The sequence below is a fragment of the Hyla sarda genome, chromosome 4, assembly GCF_029499605.1.
Source record: "Hyla sarda isolate aHylSar1 chromosome 4, aHylSar1.hap1, whole genome shotgun sequence".
In the NCBI taxonomy this organism is placed as follows: domain Eukaryota; kingdom Metazoa; phylum Chordata; class Amphibia; order Anura; family Hylidae; genus Hyla; species Hyla sarda.
In genome coordinates this window covers 304,936,779-304,945,583 of record NC_079192.1, presented here as the reverse complement: position 1 = coordinate 304,945,583, position 8,805 = coordinate 304,936,779, and positions in this window count along the sequence as shown.

Below are 8,805 nucleotides of genomic sequence, written 5' to 3'. Positions count from 1 at the left end.
CCTTACTGCACCTACCCCTGTCCTCAGGGAATACAAATGTTCCCTTATCCTATGAAAGAGCGGACATTTGGTTTTGCCAATATAATAAAAATCACAGCTACATTTTAGGCAATAAACCACATAATCCGATCTGCATGTTGCAACATGCAGATCGGATTATGTGGTTTACTGCCTAAAATGTAGCTGCAATTTTTATTATATTGGCAAAAGTTGTATAGAGGAAGTTGTATAGTTCTTTTCAGTCTGACCACAGTGCTCTCTACTGCCACCTCTGTCCATGTCAGAAACTGTCCAGAGCAGGAGAGGTTTGCTATGGGGATTTGCTCCTACTCTGGACAGTTCCTGACACAGACAGAGGTGGCAGCAGAGAGTATTGTGGTCAGACTGGAAAGGACCTCAAAACTTTCTCTGGAGCATACAGCAGCTTATAAGTACTGGAAGGATTGAGATTTTTATAATTTACAAATCTGTTCAATTGAAAAAATAGTTTTTCATCGGGGTACCCCTTCAACCCATTAACGACCATGGACGTCTATGCTCGTCCAATGGCCTTTAACTGGGTATGACTCGGGCTCCCGACTCGAGCCCGCGTCATACCAGCCGGCCCCCAGCTTATTCCTGTAGCTGGGGGCCTTCATTAATAGCCGACATGCAGCGATCACCGCGGGCGGCTAATAACCCTTTAGATCGCCGCTGTCAAAGTTGACAGTGGCATCTAAAGGTGCCTTTATCCTGCACCTGGTGGTCCAGTGGGGTGGATCGCCCCCTTGCAGCGCGATCGCGCGCGGGGGGGGGGGGTGATCCACTGCTGTGGTAGCCTGAGGGCTACCCTGAGGGTTACCTCTCCTGCTGCGGCGGCTCCTGCGCTCTGAATGATAAAGCCTGGCAGGGCCAGGCTTTATCAATCGAGCGCAGAGCACACAGATCAATGGGATTCTATGTAATCCCATTTATCTGTATGAGGAAGCAAATGATTCCTCCTAAAAGTCCCCTAAGGGGACTTAAAGTGTAAAAAAAAAAAAAAAGTTTTAAAAACAAATTAACCCCTTCCTCATTAAAAGTTTAAATCACCCCCCTTTTCCCAAATTCCATATAAAAACTATATGAACATAATAAAAATAAACATATGTGGTATCGCCGCGTGCGTAAATTTCTGAACTATAAAAATATATCATAAATGAAACCGCACGGTCAATGGCGTACGCACAAAAAATTCCAAAGTCCAAAATAGCGTATTTTTGTCACTTTTTATACCATATAAAAAGCAATCAAAAATTCTGATCAAAACAAAAATGGTACCTATTAAAACTTCAGATCACGGCGCAAAAAATTTGCCCTAATACCACCCCATAAGCAGATAAATAAAGTTAATAAAGTTATAGGGGTCAAAAGAGGACAATTTTAAATGTATTAATTTTCGTGCATGTAGTTATAATTTTTCCAAAAGTACGACAAAATCAAACCTATATAAGTAGGGTATAATTTTAACCGAATGGACCTACAGAATAAAGATAAAGTTTCATTTTTACCGAAAAATGTGGAAAGGGAAGCCCCCAAAACTTACAAAATTGTGTTTTTTCTTCAATTTTGTTGCACAATGATTTTTTTTCCCCCCTTTCGCTGTAGATTTTTGGGTAAAATGACTGATGTCATTACAAAGTAGAATTGGTGGCGCAAAAAATAAGCTCTCATATGGATTTTTAGGTGCAAAATTGTAAGGGTTATGATTTTTAAAAGGTAAGGAGGAAAAAACGAAAGTGCAAAAACCGGAAAATGCTTGGTCCTTAAGGGATTAAAGGACATCTGCAGCAAACAACAACTTATCCCCTATTCACAGCATAGGGGATAAGTGTTTGATCACGGGGGGGGGGTCTGACTGCTGGGATACCCGCGATCTCACAAGTGGGGCCCCGGATTGCCGTTCTATATGAGCGGCTAATGCGCATAGCGTCCTCCCTATACAGTTCTATGGGAGAAGCAGGAAGGCCCAAACGCTGCCTCCCCGCCTCTCCCATAGAATTCCATGGAGGAGGTGTGTCGGCCGCGATGTCACGCTGCGGTCGGCGCGCCTCCTGCATGGGAGAGCCGCAACAGAGCCGTGGCCCCATGCAGGAGATCCCGGGGGTCCCAGTGTTCGGACCCCCCACAATCAAACACTTATCCCCTATCCTGTGGATAGGGCAAAAGTGTTTTTTTGCTGCAGATGTCCTTTAAAGGGGTACTCTGCTGCTCAGCACTTGGAACAAACTTCCCAACGCTGGAGTCGGCGCCTGGAGCTTGTGACGTCATAGCCACGCCCCCTCAATGCAGGCCTATGGGAGGGGGTGGGATGGCAGTCACGCCCCCTCCCAAATACGTGCATTGAGGGGGCGGGGCTATGATGTCACGAGCTCCCAGCTCCAACATTTAGAACAGTTTGTTCCAAAGGCTGAGCAGCAGAGTACTCATTTAAGGCTAGGTTCACACTACGGAATCTCCGGGCAGAAAATTTCCGCCCAGAGATCCCGAGTGCGGCCAGTGTTTGTGAATGGAAAATCCGCTTGGAAATTTCTTCCTGAAGAATGGCGTTGCTCATTCTTCAGGCAGAAATACTTGCGGAACACATTGCAGTCTATTGGAGACTGCAGTGACTGCACGGTCCTAGCGCCGACTGATTCAGTATCGTCATAGCGAGTCGGCCCTGGCTTCTAACAATGGCCGGGACCCATGGCTATTAACCCTTTAGACGCGGTGTTCAAAGTTGAACGCCACGTCTAAAGTGAAAGTAAAACGTTGCCCTTCCCTAATAAAAGTTTGACCCCCCCCCTTTTCCCATTAAAAAAAAAAAACTGTACATACAAATAAAATTAAACATATGTGGTATCACCGCATGCGGAAATGTCCGAATTAGAAAAATTATATAATTAATTTAACCTTACGGCCAATGGCATACACGCAAAAAATTGCAAAGTTCAAAATAGCGTATTTTTGGTCACTTTTTAATAAGTCCGATCAATACAAAAATGGTAGCGCTAAAAACTGCAGATCACGGCGCAAAAAATGAGCCCTCATACTGCCCCATGAGCATAAAAATAAAGTTATAGGGGTCAGAAGATTCCAATTTTAAACGTATACATTTTCCTGCATGTAGTTATGATTTTTTTCAGAAGTACGACAAAATCAACCCCACATAAGTAGGGTGTCATTTTAATCATATGGACCTACAAAATAAAGATAATGTGTCATTTTTACCGAAAAATGTACTGTGTAGAAATGGAAGCCCCCAAAAGTTACAAAATGGCGTTTTTTCTTCAATTTTGTCGCACAATTTTTTTTTTTCGTTTCACTGTAGATTTTTGGGTAAAATGACTTTGTATGTCATTACAAAGTAGAATTGGTGGCACAAAAAATAAGCCATCATATGGGTTTTTAGGTGCAAAATTGAAAGAGATGATTTTTTAAGGGTGAGGAGGAAAAAACTAGTGTAAAAACGGAAAAACCCCGGGTCCTTAAGTGGTTAATACCTTTTCCACTATTTCTCTTAACCAAAAAAAAATGTTGTAATTCATTTTTATGGTACCAAATAGAGCTTATTCCTTATATGTCTCCTCATGGCATTCTCAGCGTGGAAAACCTTAAACATTATAGCTATCTGAATGCAGTCCAATAAATTAAATTAAAACTTTTTTTTTTTAATTATTATCTAAAACCTATTTGGTATCACTTCATTCATACTAACCCATAGGATGAAATGAAAACGTTATTATTGCTTGGTAAACAGTGTAAAATAAAGCATTGGTTGAATTGCTTTTTTTTCTTCTTTTTTTTATTCCCTACGTAAACAGTTAACATTAGCTAATTGATAATTATATGTACCCCAAAATGGTCCAATGAAAAATTCAGCTTGTCATTGTAAACACAACCCTTCAAACAGCTACATCAATGGGGAAATAAACACAAACATGGTTCTTGGACTGGTAGGAAGAAAACCAATAAGAAAACTGCTTGGTCCTTAGGAGATGTAAAACTGGAGGTTTGAGAGACTGAACAATGTCCTGGGTCTAGTCTTCAATTAAGATTTCAAACACATAACATTAAAAATAAGGAAAAAGACAAAAATAAATAGAAAGACAACAAAGATAAAGGATATCATGGAAAAATAAGCATAAACAATATTAAAGAAAAGGGGAACTTCATTCAAATAAGAGAGGCTGCAGATTCCCTAAAATGAAGCCAATGATGCAAAAAAGTTTGAAAGGCCACAGATCTGTCCTACCACTTCTGTTTTCATCATCTCCCTATATACATTTGCAATAAAAATAATTCAATCTCCATTGCAAATTAGGCTTATTTACAATTTTTCAACCTTTATGGCAAGTGTCTTTAGTACTTAAAGCACCCTTTTACTGTTATGATCTGCTGCATATGTGATGTATAGCCAAACACCAGCTTCTAGCAGTGTCCTTAAGAATCTTAGTCCATTCCTCATGGGCAATGGTCTCAAGTTCACTAATATTCTTGGGTCTGCATGCTTCAAACGCCTTATTTAAAACCCACCAAATATGTTCTCTAGGATTCAAGTCAAGAGACTGAGATATTCCCTCCAGATTCTTCCAGTAATTATTTTGAATCAAGGCCCCAAGGTGGGTTTTCTGACCCATATCTGTTCGTGATTGGATTTTATGAAATTTTGAGATAAAGCTGGAAGGTTTTACCAAAATCTTTGACTAAAGAAAGATCAGCTAAAGCATGTACCATAAGACTCGCCTTATTAATGCAAATTTGTCAACACTTTCATGCTGTTCAAAACATGAGTTGCCAATATGGTCCCTGTGGCTTCTCTCCACCCCACTAGCCTTGACTAATAGATTTCTCCCTCTTTGGGTATAGGTCGAGATCTCTTAAGGTCAGTAGGGTAAGCAGAAGCCATCAGAGACCACCCTAATGACTCATTTTTCAGACAGCAGGAAAGTGATGACAAGTTTGCTTTAAAGTAAAGGTGGTGTGATGACTGGTTCTGCCAGAACCTGTAGGGTTAATGCTTTCTAGCCCTGTTATTTTGTTGCTGGGACTACGCCTCTGTGCTTCTGGTTGTGGTTTAGCTTGCATAGGCAATTAGAATCCTCTTGCTAGCTGCACAGGGATATCTAAGGAAGTCAGGCTCAGTCATGCCTTGCCTGGGAAAGTTCTTGTGACTTTAACAATCTCTGTACTTATATTGTCTATTCTGGCTCTGTGACTTTTTGGCTTTGCTTTTGACTACCCTTTGGCTCTCTGTTATTGTACTCCATTCCCTCCTGACTTTGACTCGGCTCGTTGACTTCTTTTTCAGTGTGTGTGTGTTTAGGTTTATTTCTGTTAGTTTTGTGTACCTTCAGCTGTTCCCAACCTTTGTCAGTTTTTGTAGTTTATTGTTTTGACCACTGACTGTCCACCAGTTATATAGGAAGGGACCGGCACTGTGGTTGTGGACCCACTGCCTAGGGGCAGGGACAGAAGGAGTGGGCAAGTTCAGGGATGCATTCTATCACTGCCTGACGGGACAGGTGGCAAGTCCCTTTACGAAGCAAAGAGAAGTATGTGATTTATCCTAGTCCAAAGTGTATTTCTTTCACCACTGAACAAGGCAATGTTTCAGTGGTCTTGCCCCCTTTGTCAACTCTTTTTCTGATGCTTGGAAAAATGGACGTGACCCCTGAAATGTAGCAGTGTTAGGCAGTGAAAGGAATCTGTTTCAGTCCCTCCTTATGGGAGCGCTCTGTTGGTTGAAAGACTCCGAATGGAGTGAAACAGTGCGGAGATTGAATGGTCTGCAATGGTACATATGGGTCAATAAGTTTTAGCAGTTGTTACACAAAGCTAATTGTATATTGGACTAGTTGCAGTATTTGATGCACTAACTAAAAATGTTTTTTTTTTCACGACTGAATTGTGTGTTGTGTTATCTATGTGTCACTACTTTCTACACACACAGAAAGCAAAGTTTTCAATTCAAAATTTGTGTCTGATGATGTTACATAGGACACATCACAATAATATCAACTCTGATTCTGCTCTTTATATCATGATCTGAGCATTATGGAGCAAAAGCTTAATTCTGAAGATGAAATGACTTTCAAATCAATTACTTGGTATACAAAAGCACATATGCTGTGATTGTATAGGTGATGCCGGAAACCCATGGATGTCTGTACTAGAGAAAGTATAGAAATAAATTGATTTTAAAGCCAATTTCAACTACAGGTTCTTCTAAAAATATTTGCATATTGTGCTAAAGTTCATTATTTTCCATAATGTAATGATAAAAATTAAACTTTCATATATTTTAGATTCATTGCACACCAACTGAAATATTTCAGGTCTTTATTGTTTTAATACTGATGATTTTGGCATACAGCTCATGGAAACCCAAAATTCCTATCTAAAAAAATTAGCATATCATGAAAAGGTTCTCTAAACGAGCTATTAACCTAATCATCTGAATCAATTAATTAACTCTAAACACCTGCAAAAGATTCCTGAGGATTTTAAAAACTCCCAGCCTGGTTCATTACTCAAAACTGCAATCATGGGTAAGACTGCCGACCTGACTGCGGTCCAGAAGGCCATCATTGACACCCTCAAGCAAGAGGGTAAGACACAGAAAGAAATTTCTGAACAAATAGGCTTTTCCCAGAGTGCTGTATCAAGGTACCTCAATGGGAGGTCTGTGGGAAGGAAAAAATGTGGCAGAAAACGCTCCACAATGAGAAGAGGTGACCGGACCCTGAGGAAGATTGTGGAGAAGGACCAATTCCAGACCTTGGGGGACCTGCGGAAGCAGTGGACTGAGTCTGGAGTAGAAACATCCAGAGCCGGCGTGTGCAGGAAATGGGCTACAGGTGCCGCATTCCCCAGGTCAAGCCACTTTTGAACCAGAAACATGTCAGCTGCCACTTTTGAACATGCCATGTCAGCTGCTGGTGTTGGTCCACTGTGTTTTATCAAGGGCAGGGTCAATGCAGCTAGTTAACAGGAGATTTTGGAGCACTTCATGCTTCCATCTGCTGAAAAGCTTTATGGAGATGAAGATTTCATTTTTCAGCACAACCTGGCACCTGCTCACAGTGCCAAAACCACTGGTAAATGGTTTACTGACCATGGTATTACTGTGCTCAATTGGCCTGCCAACTCTCCTGACCTGAACCCCATAGAGAATCTGTGGGATATTGTGAAGAGAAAGTTGAGAGACGCAAGACCCAACACTCTGGATGAGCTTAAGGCCGCTATCGAAGCATCCTGGGCCTCCATAACACCTCAGCAGTGCCACATGCTGATTGCCTCCATGCCACGCCGCATTGAAGCAGTAATTTCTGCAAAAGGATTCCCAACCAAGTATTGAGTGCATAACTGAACATAATTATTAGAAGGTTAACTTTTTTTGTATTAAAAATACTTTTCTTTTATTGGTTGGATGAAATATGCTAATTTTTGGAGATAGGAATTTTGGGTTTTCATGAGCTGTATGTCAAAATCATCAGTATTAAAGCAATAAAAGACCTGAAATATTTCAGTTGGTGTGCAATGAATCTAAAATATATGAAAGTTACATTTTTATCATTACATTATGGAAAATAATGAACTTTAGCACAATATGCAAATTTTTTGAGAAGAACCTGTACTCGACCCATTAACCACATTTATGATAAAGCCCTCTACAGCATCTGTCATTCATTCCGGCCTCAAAGGGAATTAAGATGTATCAACGCAAGTGTGCAAAGCTTGATAATTGCTGGCTAAACTATTTCTAACATATCACTAGTGCTCTACTTCCTTGGCATATGTAAGTAGAACATTTCAGAGCCTACCTCCAGTGATCTACTTAAACCTCTTAGAATATGCACCAGAGTCTGATTCGAGTTTCTAATTGAGAATTATCATTTTAACAACTGCATTTTAATAAGTGGTACATGTGAAGCAGATATGTGAACTTGAGTTATAGCAGCCCTATATTTCTATCCTAACAAGGCAGAGCTAAATAAACAGAATTACTACCAGTCTGTCTGAATAGGAAAATGGCTTGCAAATAAAGTCCTGGGATAATATTGGCAATGGTACTGACTTAACCATGCAGTCTTTGTAGTGTAAGAGGGGAGGCATGTAGACAGGGTCACTGGGACTGAGCTTCACCTTCATTGTGTCTGGAAAATGGCAGAAAATAATAACATTCTCTTTCTTTTGCAGACCCTTCCCTCGTAATTCACTAAGGGAAGTATTAAATTAGCAGTATGCTACTGATATGAGCGCCAAACAACTAGATAGGTGCTTGTGTAAGGAATGGAATGAGGATTTCTGGATTGTTCATGAAGTCCTTAAGTCATTTGTCTGGGGCATAGGGAAATGTGTGGTCAAAAAATATATATATTTTTTTTTCCAACAGATCAAAACCAGGAGTCTATTACACTTGCTGATCTGATGACCTGTCATAAGGTCCTTTTACATGGGCCGATCTTGGTGATCAGCGTTTGTATACTGAGCCTTCACAAGGCTCAATCAACCATGTTTGGGTGGCCCTTTAAAGTCCTTATTATCAAATGCACATGTCGTGTTTATACAGGGCCATGTATGAATTACAACAATGATTAATTGGACGCACAAAAGAAGCAAACAGCACACAAACGCTGGCACTTCTACACCAGGCAATAATCGAGAAAAAGCATTTCTGTGAACAATCTTTTGCCCGCTAATAGGGCCTTTAGCCAGTAATTAGCTGGACATACATTGACAGGAACATGACATGCTTGACTGATTTCCATATGAACTGAATGGGAGAATATCTTTCCACAG